General features: G+C 40.6%; 1 protein-coding gene across 1 annotated transcript in view; it reads left to right on the forward strand.

The window, feature by feature from the left end:
- ATP10A (ATPase phospholipid transporting 10A (putative)) overlaps positions 1-27336 on the forward strand; it is a 114606-nt gene that overhangs the window by 17780 nt on the left and 69490 nt on the right. The gene's annotated exons all lie outside the window — the stretch shown is intronic.

Genomic DNA, 27336 nt, shown 5'->3' on the forward strand with positions numbered 1-27336 from the left:
CAAATGTGGTTCTGACCTCTAATGCTAGAAAAACGAACTGTTAGTGCTTAGAGCCTGGGCCTTGAAATTATCCCCAGGAGGAGACCGGGGCTCTGTGATGGTTTTGATTTACATCCAGCCATCAGTTTCTTTTTATGATGGACAGTTTTCTGTATTGTGACAGGCTATAATCTTGTTTCACTAGTACATGAGCTCTCCCTGCAGCAAGATCACCTGTGAAGGAAAGCCACTTGTCCCAAGGCAAGCCATTTTCTTCACAACCCAGGGCTCTTGGGGCATCAGGGACTGAAGATGGCTTCGGTATCCATCCTGTTCATCCAGAGCACTGCTAAATACCCCTATGCTTGACCTGTGCCTTCCTCCTCCCCCATTTTTTTTTTATTTATTTATTTTCCTGTTTGGTCTAGTGTCTTACTGCATTACTGAAAGGCCTTCAGGCATTTTGGGAAAGAGGATGGCACTGAGTTTTAACTACGGTTACAGGGACTTGGGAGATCTCCACTGGGGTCTTGGACAGGGTCTTGAGCAAGTTGCGTTATCCTTTTGTGCTACAAAGTTGCAGCCTATCAAATAGGAAGGGCATGATTTATTTCACAGGGTTTTGAGGTTTGAACTGGGACTTTTCAAAGAGGTCTTTGTTATGATTCAATTTCCCCTGAAACAATTGGAGTACAGCGTCTTGATTTTCTTATGTCAGGGATTTTCAAAGGAGCTAGTTTATGTGGAAAAGCTTGGTGGTTTTTGGTTTTGTTTTTTTGGGTTTTTGGGTTAAACTGATTTCAAAATCGGTTTAAATGGAGTGAAAGACAAGTTACGAAAAAATCTGCGGTCCCAGCGATAAAGAAATCTGTATCTGCTATCCATAAGGACTCGATCAGTCCCAACACTACAGTGGTAAATGGATTAGAATTACTTGTCCCAACATTCTCAGGGAAACTCTGAACTTAAAAAAAGATTTTAAATAAACATTGTCGGATGCCCCCAAAAGAGATGGGGGTGTTTGGAGGTGCCATGTGCAGAAATAACCACTTTCAGAAATGCCTCTTCTGAAAAAATGTTCCTGCATAATGACCATTGCCAGCTGGTAGACGTGGAAGAACTGGGAAGGAAAGAAACAACGCAGAACAAACATGTATGTACCGTAACAAACTGCAGGTAGAAAGAGAGCATATTCCAACTTCTCCATTGTGTTCCTTAGCTACAAATAATAAAATAATCCTGTGAAATATTTGTTCCAAAGGTCAAATTAAAAAAGGCTTCAAAGCAGAAAAAAAAAACTAATAATGAAACTGTCTCTAGCAGGTTTATTCTGAAAATATTTCAGTGTGAGAAACCTCACTCAGACAACAGTCTCGTGGGGTTTTACTGTAGGTAATGAGCTCCGCAAACATTGAGACGTTAGGATCTCATCTGCCATCGCAGTAAAACAGAGGTGTGTGTCCTTGGAAAACTTGTTTGGAGGAGGTGCTGCTGAGTGAGGGAAGCATTAGGCCCAGTTCTGTGTTCCCTGAGCTTCCGTAGGACTGGACTGTGCACCAGGGTAAAGGACTTCAACATGAACACCCCATCAGAGGGAAAACTGGGATTCCCAGAAGGGGGAAGAGCAAGGTAATAATTATATTCAATATCCACCTGCCAAACTTCATTTAAGCTGCTGAAGTTGCTTGGTTTTCTCTGAAGCCATCTAGAGCAGCATGAGGTTTGTCCTGCTTTGCTTCAGCATTTCGGATGTTGGGCGTGTGGTCCCACCTCGCCCTGCAGAGCCTGGGTGGAAGGACTGCCATCTCCAGCGAGCTGTTTGTCCCAAATATCCTCCGTGAAGGATGTTCTCTCTGAAGAACCACCCAGCAGAAGTCCCCTTTCCCATTTGCAGAAGGCAAGGAGCCCAGACGAGGTCCCTCACTTCTGGGCGGCTGACATCAGGTGAAATGAAAATGTCTCATCAGGAGGGTATGGGTGGATGTGTGTAAAGGCAGACTTTGTTAAGACTTTTAGGTTAAATGTTACAGAGTTTTAGAGGACACCGGAGCCATTGAGCCTGTTTTAGTTACTGCTCTTCTGTTGCTTCTCACAAGCCAGGGACATGCTGCCTCCGAAGCAGCTCGCACAGCGCCAAGAGCATCGCTAAGGTGCTCATCAGCACCAAATCCCGTGCTCCACTGTAGGCCCATTTTATCAAAGCTCCCATAATTTTGTCAGTGCATGCGCTGTTTTTCTAAAAATTGTCATGCTTCATTTGTCACCGGAGGGATTTTTTTTTTCTGACAAGTGTGACTGAAGTTAGGAAACCTTGCAGCAAGCCAGAAGCCCAGAACTAGGCCTTCCCAGTCCCTGCGAGCTCGATGCCACAGGAGCCCTCTAATGTCACCGCTGTGTTTCCAGCCCGTGGAGCCCTCCTACCTCTGTCACCTGCCGCCTCTCCAACCAACATGACACAGGGCTGGGGGCGTACTGAGCCCTCTTGGATCCACTGCCAGAACAAAGACATCATCCGTCACAAAAAGGGCTTGGGAGACCTTCTTACATGTTCTCTGCATGGTACTTGGTTATTCTTAAATAAAGTGGGGTACCAAAATGCTACTTACGGACATCCCTAATTAAGAAATTGAAATTGATAAAGAGCTCTGACATCTTTCTGGGAAAGACTTTGATGCTGCTGCAGGAAGCATTCCCCTATCAAACATATAGGCATTTTAAACACTCTTTCATTTTCAGCCCCATTGAGATCTCTACAAAATGGAATCCTCCATGAAATGGGGGAATATCTGAAAATGTTAGCTATTTTTAAGTGTCTGCCCATTGTTTATCCTGTCTTCTGTACCTCTACAATTGTTTTGTAAACACTAGGCTGTTCTGAGCAATACAGATGTTCTGCTTTTCCCTTCTATGTATGGAGGGGATTTCCCCTATATAAGGAGGGGAAAGAGATATTGCTAAGGGTTAGAGCTGATAGGAGTATGTTGTTTTGTGAAGAAATACGGAAATGGATATTTTACATCCAGTATGAATTTCTCTAGATCCTGCTGGTGGTAGTGACACACCTTCTTGAACCTATCCAAGCTTGCATTTTTTTTTCCATCTGTTTTGTTCTTTCCTACGTGGAAGGAAAAAAAAGGAAGGCAAGTTTACATAAAATATGAGAAAAAAGGGAGCAGTTTTATTTTTCAGAACGGAATATGCACGTTATTCATGGACCCAGAAAAATGAGACAGATATACAAGATTTAAACTTTGTCAAGTTCTGTTGATTTTTTTTTTTTATTTTTTTTAAAGGTGAGGAAATGATGGAGATCTTTCCTGCCAGGCATATAGAATAGCTTTGGGCTGTAGCAGTTCAGGTATGGGGGCAAATGCTAGGACATAGGAGTGTTGGAGTGTTACCTTCCATGACTTTTGACAGTCTGCCTGTGTGGACATTTTCTCCTGAAATGCCCGCAGCGGTAGTTTTCCACCTGCATCTACAAATCCCAGGAGATGCGGGCGGGTGTACCTGTAGGTTCTGTGAAAGGTAAAAACAAGATTATTGTGAGTAGGCTTAAAAACGCTGCATCTGTACCTCCCTAGAAAGTGCTTGCATGTAAAAAATAAGCTGAACCTCAAAGATCTCTGCTGTCAATTATGCGAAGTGAAATGGTGAATTTAGTGAAGTGTTTGGGACTGAAGCTTCACACTCTGAATGCTCTGAGACATCTCCTTATTTGAACCCATCCAGTTGAGCTCTTCTGATCCATCTCAGCTAAGTTGCTGCCTCAGCACCATTTTGCGCTATTTTGGAAGGTTACAAACATACCAAGTGGACAAAATGTAATTCAGTGCACTTTACTTTAAAAATGTGCTCAATCATTCTGTTATCGCACTTTCTGCTGTCACCCAATTGTTTACTTCTAGGCCATGCAATGATGAACAAAAGCAATTTTGGGTATTTCTTCAGGGAGAGAAGACAAATTTATTCTATAAATACAAACTGAGTAGATTTGTAGGAAGGGCTGAGTTGCATGTGTTCTTTAAGGAAGGCTGTACAGTAGGTAGGTAATGCCTCAGATAGAGGGGTCCTTGCTTATCTTTTCTGAATGGAGCAGAAAAGCTTCTTTCCCCCAAAGAATATTTAGCTTCTTTCTCTTGGGAAAACTCAAAAATAAAAAGGTGCCAAACAAACAGAAAATGGAAGTGTTCCAGCTATCTGTAAAAGTTTTGTTTTCACACTGTGCTTCAATCTCATTATAGCTTTTGAGGAATAACAGTGATAGGCAGTCATTCCTCAGATGGGAAGTGATTAGGGTGTGAATCGCTGTAGAAAAAGCACTATTTCCAGTAATAACACGGCAGGTGTTTTGAAAGAAGGCTTCTCTAACCTTTCAGACTACAAAGGCATCCCAGTAATTTTAAGAATCACAATCTACAAATGCCTAATTTCACTTCTGCATTCCTAATTAAGAGGGCAAATAAAGGTGCAAGGAAGCAGATTTTTAAAAGACGTTCTGCAAATTAACAGCCTCCCCTTTCTGATTTGTCACTAGGAAGAGGAAGGGCATTCACATGGAGTTTCAGGACATCTGTGCACAATGCTGCTAGCATTGATGGGCACTCCAGGTACAATAACTTGTGCTTTGGTCAAAGACTAAAAACGTTAAAGGTGTTGAACCATGGAAAATAGATTAGAGTTAATGATACGAAAATAATTGTTGTCTGATAATTATGTTGTCTTTATGGCACAGGAAACAAACACTTTAAGCAATTTCTTTGTGCATCAAGTTGGTGTTTGTTGCAGAAAGTCTTGTCTGATAGATTGAATTGAATTTGAATGCAAACCACCGCATCCCTCACATCCCTTTGGACATCATCCTTGTGCTACAGTGGAGAATTTGCACGTTATTTTCCATCTGATCTTTGCTTAGATCCAGTTCTGAGCCAGTGAAACTTGTATTTCCTCACCTGATCACCTTTCTAAGAAAGCTGTTCCTGAATGGCTGTGAACAAGTTTTGATCAAGGAACTTCCCAGCCTTCTCTTTGCTAATTAATTCAATTGACCCATGGTACAAAAACCCAGTAATATCCTTATTTTTCAGGATACACCACAAACTCAAGGTTCGGTTAGATTTTCCTCCTGCATAGTTTTACATTATCTATTCAGCTTGCCAAGCAAAGACCTTTAGTTAAATGTTAATCCTTGACAACCCAAATTATGAATAGCACTGAAAGGATCTGGGGTCTTCTCCCACTTTGAATCAACAGCACAAGTCCCATTACTTTTAATGGATGCAAAGTTAGTCTCTTCTTTTTGCACGGTAAAAGTGGAAGAATCAGAGGTAGTGTGGCCTGTTGAAGAAAATAAAACTAATCAATGTCATATTTTCAGAGCACAGATTACATGTTGCTGTATTACTTTAGCCCGGTGTTCTGTTTTTCACTGCTCACTAGGGACTACGTTTCGCCTTCAGTTTTCCTGCAAGTCAGCTGTTGATATGGGGAGAAATCCACGGTGTCAGACATTGTGTGAGATATTATGCACACTGTGAGAATCAAACCCGCTCCTGTCGATCCCAGCAGAGGAGCCTAGGGGTTACTTCAGAGCCTTTTGCTGGCAGAAATCTGATCGTATCAGAGACCTGTTCCAGAGCACACGGAAATAACTGCAAAAAAGCTCAGCGACTTCAGTGAGTTTTGGGAGAAAGCACTGGGACTTTCCTGAAAGGAAAAAATGGCAAATATTTCTCATTGTAAGTCTTTTTAAAGCAGACTGCTTTGTTCTCAAAAATCGCTTTTAAGGAGCTGCTAGAGACTAAAAAACATGTGTAACTTGATTAGTTTGATGCCTAGGATATTTTTTCCTGCTTATTCTTTTTAGATGATGAGAAGAAAAAAAAAAGATATTTTCTTACAAGCTTACCCCAGATTGATCACAGATAAATTAAAGAGCTTTGATGTGGCCAGAAAATCTTACTTACTAATCTAATAACAAATGCAAGTGTTCTTGGAAAAAAACCTCTCGGGCGTATACTGAAATTTGGTGTTTGTTTTTCTCCCCTTTTTTTTGAATAATAAAAAAAATAAAACCCTTTTTTTTTCAGGAATGTTTCCTCAAGCTGATTGTTCTGCTTCAGTTTAAGCATACACTCTGTGGCAGAAAGGATAAACAAGTGGAGCTTTGTACTTGGTCCAGACCAAGAGACCCTGTGTTTGAAATCCTTGTCACAAACCCGGCTGAGAGCTTAACCTGACGTAGGTTTCTGTTGCTTGGCTTTTGCTGCGTGTGAGGCTTAGGGCTCCTAGGCCTGTTCGCCCTTCCGTCTGCCAACGTTAGGAAGGAATATATAGAGATCAGAATATTCTCTTCTGTGTCATAAAGTGCAAGGGTGAGACATCAACTCTCCATTCCTCTGGTGGTTGTTAGACCCTTCTTTAGATGGGGAGCTGTGAGTTACGGCGATGCCCAGTGCGAGGCTCCTGTGGCCTCTCTTAGCCGACCGTATGGCAGCGTGCTTTCAGCTTGCTACTGCTCAACATGTTCAAAGTGAGGGCGCTTGCTTGGGAATGACAAAGCTGTCAGGGCTCACTGTGTCAGTGCACAGGGCTACATAGAGTTCACCGGGGTGCCAGGGTCTTTGTTTTCAACAGCTCTTTCTCTTACTGAGTGGCTGACGTGGATCTGGTTCGGATGCCCTGCCCCAGCTCCTGCCAGCTCACCTCACGGCCCTGCCTGAAGGTACCTGCGCTGTTGCCCCAGCCGCTGCTACAAGGAGGATGCCCGAGTTTAGTTTTCTGTGATCCTTAGAAGCCACATTCTTTCCAGCCTTAGTTTTTCATGGCCAGTTTTATACCTACATGATCTTATCCAAGGGTTTCCCTCATGATTTTATTACCATTCTCTCCCCATCATGTTTGCTCGCATGGAAGCATTCAAGCCACTCTCTGGGCTTTGTTTTGGAGGCCAAGAAAACCAAGCAGAGCTAGATGGAAAGGAATTTTTCTTTGATTTACCTTGAGATCATTTTAAAAGCTGGAAGTGGAAACAAAAGCTTTTTAGTGGACACAAAATGTTCTTTTATTGCCAAAATTTGATCTCTGAAAACCTTGAAGGTATTCTTCATTCTGGATGAAAACACTTTTTTAAGTTCTAAAATCATTAGGGAATAGCAGTTTGAAACAAAGTTGTTTTAAAACAGCAAAATATCAAGCTTCTGAAAATGCTTTCGCTGCCCTTGACACACCGGCCGTTTGGAGCCCTGGGCTCTAGAAGGAAAAACCCCCTCTTATTTTCAATTTCTTATAAATTATCTGGTCTTTTTTGAAGATGCCAACCCCTTGTTTCCAGTGGTAAGTTCCGTATGGATACACTTGCTCTTGTTTATAGTTTGTTCCAGTGGTTATTTTTGTTGGGGAAATTTCTTTGAGTAAGTGTGTGCTGTGCCTAGCTGTTAAGTTAACAACGGGTGGTTCTGTTGAAAACTGGAAGCCCAAGGGTAGGGTTTTTTTTTTTGTTCTTTTAGTTTTTCTTTTTTTTAATCCCCTGAAGCTATCTGGTAGATTTCTGTCATGGCTGACTCCAGAGCTTCTAATGAAAAACAGAACAGAACAAAGTTGTTGGGAGACACATAAACCTAATATTAGTTTGGAAGGAGTAAATATTTATCCAGGGAGAAGGAGATGACTTATTTAAAGACTGACCTAATTTATTATTTAGGAAAACCACCTTTCTGTATCCACCCTGCAGCCAAGAATTGTCCTTCTTTTTCCTGGGGATTATTATAGTTTAAGAAATGAACCACACAACCCAGAATATACTGGCAGGGGCTGCCTCCCAGAATGGAACTACTCATTAAACTCATTTATCCTCCTAACAGATCATTGTGAAGGTATTGCAGCGCATTAGGAACAAAGCTGGATGGCTGAAAGGTCACGGCTCTCAGAGACGGCAGCTCTAGCGGGAGGCACCCCACTCAGGTTTGGGTTTATACCAGCAATTTCACAGGACGCTTGTCCGCGACAGACACCTTCACTCAGCAGTTCCATTCAGTACCTTGTTTTTAAGCTACTTGCCAAGTATGCCTCCAGAAAAACAAGTCTTGGAAAGTGTGAAGGGGTCAGGGAGGTTGTTTTTGTTTTCCCCATTTCATCCTTGATTCAGGGAAAATATTGGATGAGGCAGGAGATTAGAAACATAACAGAGTTTCTTATGTGAGGGTGATCTTTTTGTGTGTGTCCTGTCCAGACTGATAGTGGTAAGGACATTTCGTGTTTGCTGATAGTGTCAGGTAGTTACGGTTCTAGCTTAGTGGGCAGCGGACAGGCCACCACAATTATTGTCAGCTGTGGTGCTTACTCAGCCGAGAGGACCTGAAGAGGCTTAGAGAAAGAGCTGCTTCGCTCCTGCAGAAGCATCCTCTCTGAAATAGAGCAGGGGACAGCAAGCAGTGTGGTTACACATCCTGTGCTAGCTGCAGCTGAGCACTGCAGATGCGGTTACCCCCAGGACCCTCTTCCACCTCCTCAGTTGCTCAGCTTAACTGCTGCCTCACTTCCTAGCTCAGTTCAGTCAAAATGATCCAGATTAGCTTCAACACTTGTAAGACGGGGATTCAGGGCTGTTGGGGTTTTTTTCGTGGTAGTGGGTTTTGTTTTGTTTTAACTGACCTGACTTAAAAGCAGCCACACCAGCAGTTGTGCCAGCAATCAGAGTGATCAGTCACCTATTACAGGAAAGCACTGGTGAGTAGTCTGTGGTGAGCTAGAGACAGTAACCATTCCCCTTGGCCCAGCAGTACTCAGAACAGGAGAAGCTGTTGCAATATCTTCCTAGAACACAGCCAGGAAATCACAAAGTACCACCGCCTCTGCTGGGTCACTGCTTGGCGTGAGCCAGGAGGCTATCAAGCCTTTCCCTTACCAGAGTGGGAATAAAATACAGGTACAACGTTCTGTTAACGTGGATGGATGTAGTGCTGCTTGGATTTCCAGGAGTCCCGTAGTCTGTGTTGGTGTAAATGCTGCCCAGATGTAGAACACTTGGTGGGCTTTCATTCCTCTGCTTCTGTCTGTGCCCCTTTGTGCCACAGTAAATATGTTTTCCCTCTTTCACGTAACTGCTTGCAGTATTTGTAAGTTTATCGCGTCTCTGCAGATTTGAATGCACTGTACAACCTAGTTATTTTTGTATTTCCTCATAAAGCCCTTTCCATGTTTTTGTTCTCTGAACTCTGCCCAGATTCTCATCTCTTTCGTTCCACTGCTGAGGTCCCTGGCAATATTTCAAGCTGCAGAGCGGTAAGAGGAGTAGAAGAGGATCCCTGATAGATGATGGGATCATCTCTGTGTTGGTCTACAAGTTGTGCTGACCCTCAACTGTTGCCTTTCAAGATAGCGTTACCATCTAAACCCGCTACTAGTATGAGCAGGGCACGTGCTTCGGTGCGTTCTCAGGTCCTAATCTCTGTGACATCTAGGCCTGTGTCTTGACCAGAGGATATCACAGCCTTCTTTCACCCACACTCTGCAAACCCGTGCTTAAGCGTTGTGTTCAGTAGCTCGCTTCATTTCTTTTTGTAACGCATAATTTCCATTGGGTGTTCAGAAGGGGGGCTCCGCAGTGCTGCTTACAGTGATAAGAAGTCTTGTACTTAACCTAAATACCTCGTCTCTCTTCCACAAGCACCAAAGTAAGAACCTCTCTCTGAAATTAAGAGCTGTCTTACAAACTGACTGAATACAGACTACTGCTAATAAAAAACAACATTTTTTTTTCTAGTATAGCTGTGCCTTTGTAATAAAGCAGGTATGAAATAACTTACCTCGGTAGGTCCTGTTCTGTATGTACCTGGTGTGTCTGGTTTGCCATCGAGCATCCAACTGCCTACAGATCATTAGCTTTGACGGTGACTGAAACTAGAGTTAATCAAGCGCTCCTCTGTGACTACCTCTCGCTGCTCCTTATGCTGTCATTTTATTATAAACTTAAGTCAACAGCCCTTCAAATAATTTATAAGCCATATTACACAGCTTTTTGCACCTGATACCTTTAAAAGTAACATTTCCAAAAAGCTTTCATGGAATGCTCTATTGATGACTGCACTCATGGTCAGACTTTTGCATACTCTCTTTTTTCTCATACTTACAAGGTTTTGGAAAGGTAATCACATTTAGAATTATGTCCTTGTAGGTGTTTTTCTGTGACTGTTTATAGTCAGACAGGCCGGCCAAAAACCTGCAGTTGTGATCGGTGGGAATTTTGGCACGTAGCTCTTTGAGAGGTGTGTGATTCGTTGTCATTGTTGTTCATTCTAGTACTTAATATGAAAATGCAGATTTTGAAGCTAGTATTACCCAATTCTTTTTTAAACTTATGGGAAAAAAAAAAAAGTGTGAGAGTTTCAAGTATATCTGTGTAGCCCCCTGTTACAGTGGGGACAAAATTCAGGCTCACATCTCGTCATTGTCGCTTCAGTTAAGAAACCACTGTAATAGTCCACATCTTTCCATAAACTCCAGAGTTTCTCATAAACTATTTTTTAAAATATTTTTGATACAAAATTGACTAAATACTTTCCAATAATAACATAATAAGATCAGTACTTTTATTTACAGAGCTATTCCTCCCTGCAAAGACATATACAGTGGCCTTAGTAAGTGGTTTACTTTAGGCGTAGAGTTGAATGAGGCACATTAGCAGTTAAAATAGTGCTGGTCCCCAGAGAGCTATGTCTTTGCTCATTTTTCCACTAAGCTATTTTAGAAAAGTATAAAAGCATATGATCCTACTTGAAGAAAGGAGTGCATGTCTTTTTATAAAAAGGAACCATAGGTTAGAACTAAAGGAACAGAAAATTCACCTCCATAGGTTGTAGGCTTTATTACTGGACTTTAGTTTTGACTGATTTCTTAGGTTTGCTTAGTCATTGATTAATGCCGGAGAAACACCTTTCTCTACTTTCTGATCTATATTATGCCTCCAACAGCTAAACCTAGAATAATTTAGTGATATCTACAGATGGTATTGTGACTTCTGCTGAAGTACTGGCATCCTGTCCACCCAGAGCCCTCGAGAAGTTTTAACTGAAAGCAGGATGACAGCAACATTATTAAAATGTCCCAAGTTTTTTGAGACAGGGAAACTTGGGGAGAATATGAAAAAACAACTACCTATTTCTGCATAGTTCTTAAAAGTACAATTGTACTTTTAAAGTGCTTTATTTCAGTGTTTTATGACCTGGTGATTTTTATTGTTTTCTTAATATATCTTTTTTTTTTTTCCTGTTAGAAAACAAAGAGTCCTCTTTGTTCTTTTTCTCTGGGTTTCAAAGGAAGGTGCCACTGAACCTGTGCCAAACACAACTTACTTTGGCTTAGACTGACTGGTCAGCTCTAACTAGTAGCCCATCACTACCCTGACACTTGGCATCTGTGTCAAGTTGTAGCTGGAGGACTGCTGGACTGCTAAACCTATTGAAGTTTCAGTACCAGGATTGCCTGACAACCACACCCATATCTAAAACCTGTCTTTCATTCTGACGCTGTACCGTGTGCGCTAGCTCAAATAAATAATGCCTTGTTACAGATGGGTTTTGAAGTCTAACCTCAATTTCCACACCTTGAAATGTCATGCAATGTTCTGCTGGGGAAATGCTGAGTCCAGCCTGAGTCCTGAGCATCTGAACCCAGTTTGATACTGGAGAGCTTCAGTGGTAGCTGTCAGCAGATGGGGCTCCACTGACCTCAGCGTTGAAGTTTAAGGTTGTTAAAGAGCGTGTAGAATACTCAGTTTGCTTCAGGATTAAATCATTTCAGGAAAAAAAAAAAAAGGGTGGGGTATTTCATCTTAGTCGTAAATCTTTGAAATTTCTGATTTAAAGATACCTATCAGGAGATGCATGTGAAAACAGAAAGTATTCTCACTGAAATAATTGGGGACCTGCTGGATTCCTGCTTGCCCATCTGCTGCCATGTTTCACCTATCTCTGTGCACTATGGGTTGAAGGAGATGAAGAGACTACTAGATCTGGGTTGACCTGCTTGAAAGATGTAGCCTACTGTCTAGTTTTCAACTGATGGATTTCTTTGCATAAAATTCACTTTATTAAGAAATAAGAATCTGTTGATAGTAATCATGATATCCCAATCTATGGATGTTAAACTTTTATGGCATGGATTATATCATTCTTTCTTTATCTGTCAGGAAGACTTTTCAGTCTCTCCATCCTCAGTTTCTAGTTTGATTTTTAAAAAGTTCAAATTCATTATAAACCAAGGCAGGAAAAATAGAACTATATAGTTTCTGTGCAGGAACATAAGTATAATGCTTCCAAAACGAAGATGTGGAAACAAAGTGTCACTGATAAGAAAGTACAATAGGGTATATCATACCTGCAAAAATATCACTGGTTCCTTTAGTTTTACATTTCATTAAATGTGCAGAAATCAAGAATTATAAATCTCTTAATGCTGTACCAAGTAAAGTAAGGTTGGCTGTGAAAGCCTCAAGTATGCCTGCTGTGTATTTCAACTGTAACATTTAGGTATTTTACAGAGAAGAGAAAAGGTGAGAAATGTTTTGTTCTGAGGGCAGGGAACATCTTCCCATTTGATAACTTAATTCCAGTAATAGTTATTTCACTTAAGTCTGTTCCTCTCATTCACTGATAGGTTTGGTTGTTAGAAGTTACCCAATTTGGCTGAAGTAGCCCCTTTGTTTTCCTTAAACAGTCATGTACCTTCCAGGTACCTTATTTCCCTCACGTATCAGTTTACCTTCATACTTAGTAATTTATTCAGTGTTTTCTGAAATCCTGTTAGTAAACATCACTTTGGTTTTGAGGCGACAGGAAAATTAATAGCATCACAAAACAGATTAAAAAAAATTATTGCAGTTTACCTTATGAAAGTTTATTCCTATTTATGTTAAGTTTCTGAGTTTTGTGGTCATCAGTGTGGGAGGATATGTGAGGTTATTGCTGATTTTAATATCAGTCAGTATAGGATTGGCTCTGTGCATTGTTCATGCAGGTGCTTCCATATTTCAGGTTACCCTAAAGGTAGATAAGGTAAGATCCGACAGTGATTTCTTCGATGTGACTCTGACTTCACTTCATGTGTTGTCATTTCTATTAAGTGAACTGCCATAAAACCATTTGAATTAATAGTGAGATTCAGATCTTATGAAATACTGGAAAAATGGCTTTGTATAATGCCAATATATTATTCCTAGGATTTGCAAAGTCATTTTCTGAAGCAGCTAGGCCTCCAAGAGCTTGGTAACTAAAGAGAGGCCCACAAAAGGATGGAGCCTGACTCCAGTCAGAACGGGAACAAGCGTCTCTCCGCCTGTAGTTATTTCCTTTATAGGCGTGTTTACTGGAGGGGAGACCCGGGTTCTGTTCCTAACCCTGCTTTCAAATTTTGAGGCCTGTTTTTCTCTCTCCTCATAGGTGTGTGAATCACTAATGCTGAAAACAACACGCTCAGCACTTTTTCTGCATTTTGTTGTGTTTGGCAACTGTCCTGGACCTTCATTTAATTTCTCCCAGTGCAAGAAATAGTGTTCTAGGCCATCTAAAAGAAAACCAGAGAAACTGAAAACATTCAGGACAAGGAGTTGTCTTCTTCCATTCTTTCAGTAACCGAGTCAGAAAAACTATCCTGAAACAAATAATAAATATTAATCTCCCAAACCTAAATGTCATTTGATACTTCTGTGCATGTTAAACTGCAATCCAGCCCTCGGTGTATATTAAACGTACATTTATTTCCCAGCCCCGGTCTTCAAAGACCATTGTGGCCTGCAAACTGGTTGGGTCCCAAAACTAGTGTGACCGAGCCGGAAGACAGAGCTGCACAGTGTTGCCCTGTTTTGCAACTCTAACAAAAAAGCTTAGGAGTGCACAGCAAAGGTACAGTCATGGAGAGAGTAGCCTTTTATTGCTAGCCAGGCTTTGTTTCTCCCCATTTTCAAATTGCTGACTGTCTCTCCAAAAAACATAACTTTTGCTCTCTTACGTAAGTTAAAGAAAGTTTTCCCTGACAACCCTTGTTCTATGTTTTGAAATTGCCATGAGCTCCTTTTCTCTGTCTGCTTTTTGGCTTCTTTACAGGCTTTTTTTTCCATGTATTCCGCACACATTCCTCTTTGTTTGCATGCCTCTTGCATACATCTTCTCATCAGTCTGTCCCCATCCCGCATACTGTCCTGCTGTCTGTCTTCATCAGTGTCTAAGACATACTTGCAAAATCAGGATTCTTCTAAAAGAATGTAAGTCCAGCCCGAAGGAAATCTTACTGATATCAAGACAGTAAGAAAGGAGATAGTTGTTTGTTGTTACTTGTCAAAAATGAACATCCTGACTGGTAAGTGCTTAAGGTTAGAAGCCATTTTTTAGTCTGAACTCAAAATTAATTGCGTTATAACTAAGCTGTGGTTTGATTCCATGAGTGCCTTTCCTTAAAGTAGTCCCACTGCACAGCACCAAGCAGTGTTTACTGCAGGAGTCTCATCGGGTGCTGCCTCAGGCTGTGGCAAATAAACCGTGTTACAAACCAGGGCCTGGTCTTCTCCAGCAGGTTGCCAGCTGTGATGGAGTAGCGCATGGACAGTAGCATAGGTTTTGGAAACCTGTTCACTAGAGGCTTCTCTGAGTATGCCACTCTTTCCCCTGGTTCATCTGACAGTCTCCAGAGACTAAATACTCACATTATTAATAGGCCATAGTGAACTGTATGTTAGAAATGAATGTGTATGTGACAGACACTTTATCCATTGCAGAACACAGTGGTTTCCATTTATTTTGAGAATTTATCAGTTTGAATTTTTTGAAGGCATGCTCTGTAGTCAGAGGAAGAATTTGCAGCTGCCAAAATCAGGTTACTGTTTCTGCTTTTTCCTGGTTTTTAAAAAGATGAAGGAAAATGATGCTTTGTACATAAAGTTTTCAAACAAAGTTTGGGGCCAGTAGCAATATTTTTTTTCATCTTAAACAAAAAATGATTGAAGATGCTTTCCTGTGCTCCATAAAACATTCTGCTTATTTTTATGCAGAATAAATGGATATGAATTTAAAAATGTTAAGGAAACGTATTTGTTTGGATTACATTCAAAAACATTTTTAACAATCTTTTGTTTAACCGTGAAGAATTTATACATCCTTCTGACACCACTCTCTTGCAGTAATACCAAGTTTCAAATAGCAGAGTAGGTCAGGGCTTTCTAGAGGTTTCAGTGGTAAGGCTTTTGTCTCCGTAGACAGACAAAGCTGAAAGCCACCATCACACTGAGTGACCTGCTGTGTGTTGGAAGGCCTCTAGACTGAATTGTCACCTGATGACACGAGCAACTCTTGACATTTTTATGGAAGAAATGGACTGTTATGAAGAGTCAGAAAAGCATTTTCAGAATTGGTAGTATACCTTTACAAAGCAGCTTGGTCAAAACTCGTGCCTGCAGGTGAAACAGGATTTTCCGTAGATGAATCAGACAAGCCTCTTTTGAAGGGAAATAGCAACCATAAGTATCAGTTTTACAAATTCTACAAGCTCAGATGTCTTTCTTATGGAGAATTCCCTTTAGGTAACTTCATAGGTATGGAAGTAAATGCAATCCACTCAATGGCTGGAAAAGTGTTTTATCCGTACAAGTCATAAAAGAAGACGTAAAATAACTCATGAGGTGCCAACAAGAAAGACCACCATTTACAGGGGTGTTGCAAAACCTAGAAAAGGAGGAGGAAGTTGCTTTGGAGTCAATTTAGCTTTCAACTGGTTGGAGCAAAGAGGAGCCATTGGGTTCAAAGCCACTAATTGCTGAGGATAGAGGAGGAAAGTGATGGTAGCAGTACAGGTGTGGAAAGGACAGGGGCAAGATTGAAATGAGCATCTTGGTAAGAGCTTGGCATTAGAAAGAGAAAGAAAGGCACACACTTCAGATGTGGCGTGGTTTTTATGATGGAGAGAGAGTGTGAAAAATAACCCTCAATTACGAGTTTGAGTACAAGAGATGAAAAGGGTGTCGTGCAAAGGAGAGAGAAAAGTTTACAAAGGAACTTTAAGAATTAGGCTATGAATGTGTCAACATTCAGCTAATTTGAAGACCTATGTACTCTGTAAAAAACTGATTCACATTTTTTAAACCTTTTAAAATTTCTTACAAACTTGTTGAGAAAGGATTTGGGGTAAAAAATTCTCTTCTCAGGTCTGCAAGTTTTACCTGCGGGAGTATATGGGTTTAGTTTGGAATAGTACATTGAGAGATCAGAATGAAATTTGAGTTTAAAACTGATTTCCATGATTTTTCTAATTTAGCTTCTGCCTAGAGGTTGTAACACACACTTTTTGGTCTTACTACACACTAGGCTGCAGAGTGCTGTTTTCTTCTGCAGACAACCAGGGTGGTCTGCCACCTGCTAAGGTGTTTCAGATCTCACAGGTTCTTTAGGCAATTTGTTCTCCCTCTGTGATTCAAACTCTTCCAATAAAGTGTCCCTTTGTAATTGCCTTCTCTAAGCTCAGTTCCTGGGATTGTCAAAAGCGGAGCTGCTTGCAGCCAGTTGCTTTCTTCTTTTGGCTGCAAAGACCTTGAAATTTATTTTTTCCATGGTATTGAATTTCAATGTTTTATCTTTCCCCTCGAAGGAAGTTATGAATGTGAACTACAGAAAAATTTGCTTTCTGGATTTTGGCCAGAAAAAATGCTTTTCCAACTGAATTTAGACATATGTGTAGGTACCTTGCTAAATTGGGGCCAAGATTTGTAGCCTCTTTTGTGGAATTCAGTGGGTAGTAAGTGGAAATCATGCATTAATATTTTTTCTAATTCTGAGAATAATATTTTCAAGCAAATTTTTAGTAATTAACAAGAAAGATTGCACTTGAAGAAGTATCCCTTTCATGTAAAAAGAACCAAAACACACTATTCATTACTACTAGGTGGCCTGCTTACATTTGAAAGAAATAAAATACAAGGCTTCAAAATGAATTTAAAAGGAATTTCCATGAATCAGTGTTCATGAATGATCCTATTTCTTTGTAATAGTGCAATAGTGAAGAAAGGTTTATTTTATATTTGTAAGTACGTGTATTTGTTCAAACACGTACAAATATGTACCAAAATTCTCTTGAAAATATCCAGTCTATAACTGCCTCAATGGTTTTTTAAAAGTGTGGATGATTGTAATGGAATGATATACTTTGTTGTGAAAACACGTTGTCTAGTAAACTGTTGGAAACAGGCTATCAAAATTTATATTGATAGCAAGTCATTCTTTATAAATTGCCCTTTATGCTGATGATAGTTCAGTAGTTGTGGAGAAGTGGCAAAGATGACTTGCTTCCCTGCAGAGCTGTGGAATTACAAGGTCTTTGAATATCCACGTTAACAGGTTGAGATGTACTGTGTGCGTTAGGGGGCTGTACCTCATAATTCCATTGTACTGACTATAATTTATAGCAAATCAATGGGACAGAAAGAGAATTCATTTGTCTCTGTGAAAATAAAAGTATTACTCTAGCTTAGAATTTCATATTCAAATGTATTCAGTGACTCGCTTTAGTAAGTTTTGAATATTGATGAAATGGTGACCAATATCTTTAACTTAGGGAAGCAACAGATTGTGTGAAAACATGGGCTCTCAGTATAGCCAAACTGACATTGAAAACACTAAATGAATTCTCATCCTAATTTTTTTTGTGTAGGTACCAACAGTAGTCACGTTGTATCAGAACTATTTGAATGTTATTAAAGGCATCTTACATTTCCTCAGTTAGCAGACTTTTGCATTTTGTGGTTTTCACTTCTTCAGTGTGGATCTCTATTACTTATTTTCACCGAGAATTTTGAATTTAAAATTTGCATCCATAGACATACTTGTTTTGACTCAAACCTTCAAAGATTCGTATCTCCACATATAATTTGCATAGAGCTTGGTCTTCTAGTTCTTCTCTGATGAGAGTGAGGAACATTTTTATACTCTGTGAATGTCTGTAGAAGCAAAACAGTACTGTAAAAAGATTGATAGGCCTGAATTCAAACTGCGTCAGAACCTAAAGCATCACAATTTGAGGCTTTTGCACTCCCTGCTTTCAGGCAGATGCAGGATTCAACCCAGTGTATGTAATCCAGTCATGTAACATTGAGAAGTCCTCCCAGGTCCCAGTTTGGATGTAGCCTTGTTGATCTTCATTTAGAAAGCATTCTTGGGAAACACCTTGTGACTATGTTATACCAGAATTTTAGAGATTTTCAGACTTCTATTTTGTTAGGAGAGCAATATGGTAATTTAAACATCTCAGTACTGAAGTATGGCTTGAGGCTGTTTGCTTTTCCTTGTGTTAGTATTCTTGTCCTGTTGGGGCAAGTGGTCATCCAGAAAGGCAGAGACCACATAACCTGTGAGAGCAGCTAAATATAGAGAAACTGGTACATGTAATGTAGGATAAGTCATTAAGTTTAGAACTTCAACTGTGCTTTTCAGATCAGCCTGAAGTACTAGTTTTAGTTAAGGCCTATGCTCCTGCCAGCTACACAGAAGAATGAGGATTCCTTTGAGCTGTAATTCTTTCTACTGCTCCTTCACTCTTGGGGATGTGGTGATGCTGGAAATAGCTCTTTGTGCTTCAGATCTGGGGCTCCCCAAGGATTTACACTGATATTGCTTCTCACAAAGCAACATCATAGGTGTAAATTTAAGTTATCAGACATTTCTTCCACTTTGGCTACGCGCTGTTGAGAGCAAGACAGCAACCTCGAGCTCTTCAGCATCTGGTTTAGTTACTGTCATAGTGACATCTCTCCTGAGAAGTCTCATTGCTCTCGTGTTTAAGAAACTACATGGAGAAATATCAACAAAGAAGAGTTAATAATAGTAAGTACTAAACAAGGCCTTGAATAAAGATCTTTATGTTCATATTTCAGGTCCTTAGCTGACCCTTCTGTTCCTCCAGATCAGGAAAAAACTTCCGAGAACATATTTATTCCAAAATTGTTGACCTTGTTTCCGCTGAGTCGTATCCAGTTAGGAAGACATAAGTGTGATGGAGCATGAACAGTAGCTTAGAAGTGAAGTATGGCTCACCCCACCAGGAGTTTGTATCGGGGGCACAAGACAGGCAGTCATCATACCAGTGACAAGGCTCTAAATGTGGTACATAGCATCAGATCAACAAAAATTTTCCAGGTGCTACAGTGATAGACATTTTAGCATCCTAGGGCCTCTTTTATACACAAGCAGGCATTCAAGGCAAGGTCAATGTCTGCACACAAATCCTGTCAAACGTTTCTTCCGTCACCGTCACGAAAGCCCATAGACGTATCCAGTTTGCTTTGCCTGCTAGCTGGTAAGCATCCATGACCATCAAGTAAAGCTGTCCCCTTTACCTGCCTGGGAGTGTTCTGTGTGGGCATCTGGTTGATTAGACATGGAGATAGACCACGGTTTATCCAGCGCATTAAATCTCCCTTTGTACCCATCTATGTCAACAGAGGCACGTCTGAGTTTGAGGCTTCAGTTTCTGCATACTCCCTTGAATACACCTCCTCTGACAGAGGGGAAGGTATAAAGTTCATAAGAATTGAGAAGTGAGTACAATGAAACATACTTCAAATGTCCTTGCAAACCCACATATTACATAGTTTCACATCTCAGTTTCAGAGTAGAAAGAACTGTTAACATGTTACGCAAAGATATAGCAGCCAACTTTATTTTCTTCTTCAAGATTCTTCCAATAATATTACAGCCAACATGTTTTTCCACTTTTTATAATTACCAGTTCTTTGAACAGTTAACTTCTGTGTGGCACTTGAAGTAGAATAGTCTTGTGTATGGACTAAATCTAGTTTGTGGAAACTGCAGCCAGAAGAAATTTAGAGGCAGCAACATGAAGAGCATCATCTCAGTTTTTCTGAAATAAATATTTTTAATATTATAAATATTTTTCAGATAGTAAATATTTTACAGATAATTAAATGCTTTTCCTATCCTCAACCTGAAATTTCGATTGTCCAAATGAGAACAGATGAGAACATCCAGATGAGATGAATGTCATGGATATATGTCAGCCAGATGAGAAAAGAAAGGGAAGGAAAATGTAAAACTTCCTAATTTTCAGGAAGAACTGGAGAAGAACAAAGACTTACGCTTCAGCCTGAGATACTGATTTTGCCTGTGAAATACAGAAATGGTGAATATCAACATTCTTTTCAACAATTCTCTTGCTAACATAAAATAGTATCTGAATTATGTTAACTTGTAGAGTGTTTTTGTGCAGTGATTAGATAACATGAGCTTTAAAGGAGGTGTGTTTGTATGTCATAGTTATGTGGAGAAAAATAGTCTCCCAAACTGAATATCAACAACTCCATCAGGTCTGTGCATGTAATTAACAGGAAATGCCTTTCCCAATAAAAATTCTTTCAGCTCTTACATGAACAGTTTAGCTGAAAGAACTGGAATGATTTTTCAAATGAAAACTCTTGCGGTTAGGAAGCACCTTTCTTTAGCAGTTCTTTACAGATGACTTTGTGTGTATATGTAGCGAACATACTAATGCATTTTTGTGAACTGGGTCATGTAGTCCTGAGATCAAGTCAGGCAGGTGTGTGGAACCAGGGGAATGAGAAGGAAAAAAAATTCCATTGAAGTGCCTGAATCTGTTAAAGAATCGATTTCCCTCATTAACTGCAGAGCCATACTAAATTTGCCTTTTAAGATGTATCATTAAGGCATGAAGCTATCCCTTGGAATGGCCAACCAATTACCGTGGCCTAAATTCAGTGGGAGAACACCCAAACATAGGATTTAGTCCAACAGATTTATGTATCTAGCATGCACCTGAATTTTCGGCACTCAAACAGTTCTCCTAAGTGTCCTTTTGCTATTAATTATCAGTTTAGAGGACAAAATTGCAAAATTGCAAAAAGTTGGCACCCAAGATCTCCCTTGGAAGAGTTCCCATTTTAATTGTTTAGGAAGCAAGCACAGATGGAGGTAGGCATCATGAGGTATCTATAATTTGAATGGCTCCCCTTCCGGCAGGGGATTGTTTCTCCTTTCATGTTTGCACAGCACCAGGCTCAGTTGAATCTTTTTGCAGTTACTTGGAGCCCTACTGTAGTGTAAATATTCAATCTTAATATCTGTGATAGGCAGTTAGCAGTCTTCTCTCCCAGTATATCTGCTAATCGGAACAATGATACAAGTTTGTTAGCATTTTTGGCAGGAAACATAGGAGTGTTGGAAGTTATGCCACTTATTAAAAATAGGATACTAGACGTTTCTCCAAAATAGTCTTGAGAATTTTAAAATCAAGTTCTGGGAGACAGCTTCTTCTTTCTTCAGTTTCATTACATGGTCTGCCTTTATGTTTGATGTTGTTATCGAAACAACAAGTTTCTTGGCTGAAAAATTAGTTATTCCGGTTAGCAAATGTTTCATTATAGTTAACAATAGTGAGGTTTATTTCAACAAGAGGTATAATGGAGATAACACTGCCAAGAGAAGTTCAGTGATTACTTCCACGTTATAAACCTGAAACACTGAAGTTTCATGGGTACATTTTTTTAATAACAAGTTTGGCTTGTAACAGAAAAGTTACCTGTTTTCAGAATGTGAATATATTAAAAGGCACCTTTATGCCTAGTTATCGCTCTGCAAGCACGTTTGCTTCTAGCAGCTCTAAGATGCATTTGAACTTGATAATCCAAAAAAAAATGGATATTTGAAGTCCATGAAAACAAGAAAACTTTTTGGTGCTCTTAAAACAATGTGAATATTAAGGGATCTATATAGAAACATCAGTCGTGGAGAAATTTTTTTCTCTCCAACATTTCTCAAGAACACTCTCTGTTAATGTCTTGTCTGATTAATATCAGATTCGGAGCCTCTTCATGATTTATTTTCATAGAAACAGATGTTATCGTTTGTGGTGGAATGAAGACATATTCTGGGCATTATGTAACCTGCTTTGGCATTAACTTATGCTACATGTTTTTCCTTAATTCTGCCACAACATTGTAATTGTACCCAAATGGTTCTCTACGTGTTTCCATAGATACTTAGCATGTTCAGACTTTGTATAATGTATGCCTCGGTCTCGTAGGTAGCTCTTGTTTTTTAAACTCCAAGCTCTGCAATACCTGTAGTTTTCAAATTGTAATTGGTGCTGGTTATAACAGCAGGTTTTTTGTGTGTATTTCAGTGTTGTCCACCAACTCTGCTTTTGAAGACTAGGATGCTGCAGTGCTTGTCTCCTGCCAGTTGTCTTCAAGTTTTTTAGTTAGCTTGTCCCTGACCAGGAGACTTGTCACAGCACTGATAGCCAACTGACACGAGTAGGTTTTATGTCACTGATGACAGAGATGTACCAGATGCTTTCTTTAGTTCTCCCCCACTCTCTTTTCTGCTTCCAAAGATGGAAGGGGAGGACTTGGCTGGCATCAAGAACAGCTCCAAAGTATGCCTTGTACACAGCCCTTTGACCTGCCTTTTGTGGAGGGATCTTCCACAGAATTAATTTATTGCTGTGTTTCTTTTAAAGCCTACTGGTTCAATGGCCAGCCTCAGCTGGCAGGGAAGGCAAAGGAGCCAGATTTCTTTTGAAGTGCAGACAATAGTTACTTCAAAAGCAGGTCAGCGGATGGGCTTGGGCCAGGAAACAACATTTCATTTGGATGCTTTGAAAGGCTTAAAAACTTGTAGGCTGCAGTCTCAACCTGTGTAAGGAGAAGCAGTACACTGGGTGTACACAGATGGAACACCCCAAAGGATAAAAAAGCACATCCCCTGTCTTCTGCTCAATGTCTTTGCCAAGCTCTGCTGAGGTTATTAGAGGAGCTTATGTTGGGACTACGATAGGGCAGTGCTTCAGATTCCCTAACCACTCACTTGAAGCAAATGTACATCGGCCATTCCCACTCATTAACTGTAACTTTTGTCAGTGGAGAAGTGTAGGAAGCAAGAAACAATTCCCCTGTAGTTCTGTCTTCTTCATTTAAGGTGTAAAATTTCTAGTATAGAGGAGGCCGTGTACTAAAAGAACAGATTGTAGCTGCATGGCTTTCACATTTCATAACAAGTCTTGCTTGTGATATTTTCATCAGACTTTGTTTGAAAAGGGCTTGAGAGAGAGAAAGAGAACAGGGAAGATTCCTCCTAAATTTTATGCATGTGGAGTTTTGTTATCTCCCTTTAAGTATGCTCAATTTGAATAATGCCTTATCACACTGAAACAGATAAAACTTGTTCAGAAAAGGGAAACGGTTATTTTGTAATGTTCAAGCAGAGACAATTTACAATCTTCAGCCTTTTGTAGGTATAAACTGATATTTATATGGCCAGAAACATAAAATTAGTGGCATGGTCTTTATCAGCATGTGCTGTGAACAAGAAAAGAGGGAAGGGTATGGTTAACAGGAAAACAAAAAGTAATTTCTGAGTTTCTTTTTTTATTTATATATTTATTTGAATTTAAATTTTAGAGACAAAAAGTTAATATTTTTGGTTTTGTTTTGGTTTTGCTATTAACCAAAGCCATTCTCAAATTTGGCACAAACCTGCAGAAGATTCTGCTTCAAAGCATAGTGTTGGCCGAATATACGCAATAGGTAGACTAATGCAAGTTTTTAGATAGCAGCTAGGATTATTTTCACTGTGTTTACACACTTAAAAGGAAGTTTCAAACTTCCCTGTGTGCTTGAAGGTGAGTGTGCTAGAGTAATTGCGCGCCGTTGTTGCAAAGAGCATTAACCTCTGGAGGAGTTGCCTCCAGCCAGGGCCACGTTTGCTGTTGGCTAACAGCGTTGATGTCCACACAGCTGAGCCAGCTGACCTGTTAGCCATCCATCTTCAGTTTTCAGTCCATGTCTACCTGCAAAGACGTGCTTAGAAAAGTGAAAGCCCTGGCAAGTTCTGTTTTGGATTGTGGCAGAGAGGAGAAGGAAGGTTTACGTGACTAAGAGTGTACAACCACAACTTACAGATCTGTTCTTTGCCTGCAGATGTGTTGATCAAGATTAGGTAGTGTTCAAGAGGCTGGACATCTCTAGTGTGTGAGCCCCACACAGCACCTTACCTAGCTGTCTGAAATTGGGCAGAGCTGTCTGAAATTAATAGTTCATCACAGTGATTTAACTGGAGAGTAAAAGCAGTATCTGTTGCTTTTGCAGAATGGTATTAGTTCATGGCAAAGTATTGATGCGGAAGACTTTTATCTACTTCTCCAGGTTTGAAAGATAAGATCAGTATATCTGGCCTCTTCCAGTTGTTCATCATGGCTTGCAGCTTTGGTTTCCTGCAGCATCACCCTGAAGTTTGTTACAGGCACTGCAACATACCTTCAGGCTTGTTAGACGTGGGGGCACGTGGTAGCACTCGAGCTGTGGCTGCTGGCTTCTGGCCTGGACACGCACGGCAGGCCTTCCTGTGGGGTGCGCGGGGCTGGCCTCACTACCTCGGGTGCTGCCTTCCAGCCCTGTTCTGCTAGAGCCCCTTGAGCACTTCCACAACGTATATCAGGAGATGGCATTCACAAAGCCAAAAGCTTTTGTGGAAGAATTCCTTGCGAGCAGTGCGTGAAGTGCTGGGACTTTGGAGGATGGGTGCTGACCATGCCACAGCTAAAGAATCAGGACCAAGCCAGAGGAAATAGCAGGGTCCTGGAGAAATAGACCCAGGTGTCTGTGCTTCAAACACTAATTTATCAGCTGTGTAACTATAAATGGAAAGACAGCAAAGTTTGCTGGTTTAGCACGTTAAAGACCAGAGAAACAGGAAGGCCTTTCAGAAGCAACTACCAGGTAAATGGACAGACAGGACTTTGCCAGGAAAAATCGTGCTCACTGCTGGATGAGTAACAAGTACCCACATTATTGCGTTTCGCTGATGTTCTGCTGTACGAGTGCATAGTGTCTGTTCTGGTTTCTCTTCTGGGCTTGGTCTTGGTGACATAAGTGCCTGCAGGCACAAGGAGCGGGTCTCGGTGATCTGCTATCCCATTACAGCCCCGTGCTGTAAACTGCTGGTGTCCTCCAAGCCTGGCCGTGGCTGTGAAGAGCTCAGCTGAAGCATCTGCCTAGCTGGTATGCTTGCTCTGAAGGTGAGAAGTATAGCAAACCATTTGAAAACAACACTGAAGACGTAACAATGCACGTATGCCTACTCATGGAGAGTGTGTTTAGTTCAGGTTTTTTATCACAACAGGCTGATGCTATGTAAATCGTTAGAGACATGGAAAGGGTCCCTTCAGAATAATGTCTGGAGGATACGCTGAGGCAAAACTGCTCAAATCTCTGAACTTCAAATAAAATTTACATCAAACATTCTTGTATGCCACACCTTATGAACACAAAGAAGGGTGTAAATTTTAAAGACAGACTTTCTCTTAAAAGACGTGTGGCATTTCTAACTCTTTTTCATGTAACTTTTGGAGCTTACTGATAGAATATAACAGCAAGAATAAACATTTAGCAGGTGATATAACACTTGAGTGATAAAGTCCTGTCTCTACTAGAGTCAATGGCAAAACTGCAACTGTATTAACAGGGTCACTTGGTGTGTTTGAACTGCACAGAGGTATGAAAGCTGGTTTTAAGCGTGCTAGAGCATCTGCTCAGAAGAACAGGACAAGCACATTAAAGGAGTGCTCCAAAAGGCCTGAACTCTATCTCGTGCACCTAGTGTCCAAACCTCCAGGTCTGAAGGTGGTGTTGTGCCGTACTCTGTACTAAATACTTGCAGTGACAATTCATGTGCTGCAACGGGACAATTATAGTTAGGGACTGGGTTAAAGCAGCTGTGGCTGAGGAGGATTAGAAAGTCATTTTCCTTGTGGGCTGGCAGTTCATCGGCTGCTGGCCCCTGTTAGCTGAGAGCTTCATCAAGTCCAGTAATGGGACAAATTATTCTAGTGCCACTGGTGAAGGGGGCTCTACCCCACAGTCCCAGTGCATGTGCAGGAAGTCTCATATTCATTTATTGATGCCACACAGGTGGGAATGAAGAAATGCTAAAATAGCAATGCTTTTCAAGCAAGTTAAATAAAAAAATGTAGTCCTTATAGCATAGTATGGGACTCCTTGCTATTTGTAGCCTGATCATATGTCTGCACTGCTACTCTGTACATGCTTCTGAACACTACCCAGTCACACAGTTAAATTGAAAAGGATCAGGGCCACGTGTGAAGTGATTTGGAGTTACAGGTTGCAGAGCTAACAAGCCTTTCAGATCTGTGACGTGATGACTTGTACTGCGTTATGGCGTGCTGGGTTTCAAAGCAATTTGTACACTCCTTAGCAGGAAAAGTTAAATGTTGCCTTCACCCTGAGTGTGAAGGGAATGGGTGATACCTGCAGCTTACCTGCCCTTGTGAGACTATCTTGTTTTACACTTTGCTCTTAGTAATCATTTTCAGGCTTTATCAAAATAGAAAGCACAGCCGATGTTTTCATTCCTCTCTGTAAACTGGATGTTAGGAAAAGGCAGTGAAATTCTGGGAAATAAAACCTGATCTGACTCACACTTCATTGTGCTACCTTTTGTGATATCATTCAGGCTTTAGGCTAAATAAATGAATAAAAGCAAACTAGGTTTCTAATTCCTGCAACACCAACAAAGGCATGACAAGGATGAGTTAGGCATAGCATCACTAGCAGTAACTCCAAAGCAACATCGTTAGCAGGAGTTCCATATTTCCTCCTATTTACGAGTCAATTCACATTACTACTGTAAGTAATGTATTTTTAAATGATATATTTTATAGAACGTAAAACGACAACCCCCCATCACGATCCCATCCTGCCAGTTAAAGTGCTGGCAAGGGAGCCTGGCTCCAGCGTCAGCGAGAGGGGGCCAGCGCTGACAGCAGTGCCACCACTTGCACCGTGCAAGGCGGTGTGCTGTGACAGCTTGGGAAAGTGTCAGAACAGCGGCTTCCTGTTCTCAGGAGGTATTGTACCAGGGTAGTATTGTAACTGTTTTGAGGTGCATTTCTTTCAAAAACACAGCAGAAGAAAGCAATTTACACAAATGCCAAGAAAGCATTTGAGCCTGGCCGTTATAAAACTAAAAACCTGAGTTTTAGGTGGAATTAACTAAGCAATCAGCTGTGTCCTTTTCCTCATGCTCTCAAGAAAAAGTTAAAAAATGAAAAAAAGCAAACTAGTATGACCTATAAAACTAGACAGGCTTAGTGACTGTGTCTAAACAGACAACGCATGGATCAGTGTTTCAGGTGGGTAAGTTTTTGAAATGGCAAAGAAATTACAACCCAAAGGAAAGTTTCAGAGGAACTAAGCAGAAATTGCCTATGTAACAGATGACACTATGGCTAATATGAAGATACTGCACAAATATTTAAAAAGAAGAGTCCTTT

Source organism: Anser brachyrhynchus, assembly GCF_964034855.1.
Source record: "Anser brachyrhynchus genome assembly, chromosome: 1".
Classification (NCBI taxonomy): domain Eukaryota; kingdom Metazoa; phylum Chordata; class Aves; order Anseriformes; family Anatidae; genus Anser; species Anser brachyrhynchus.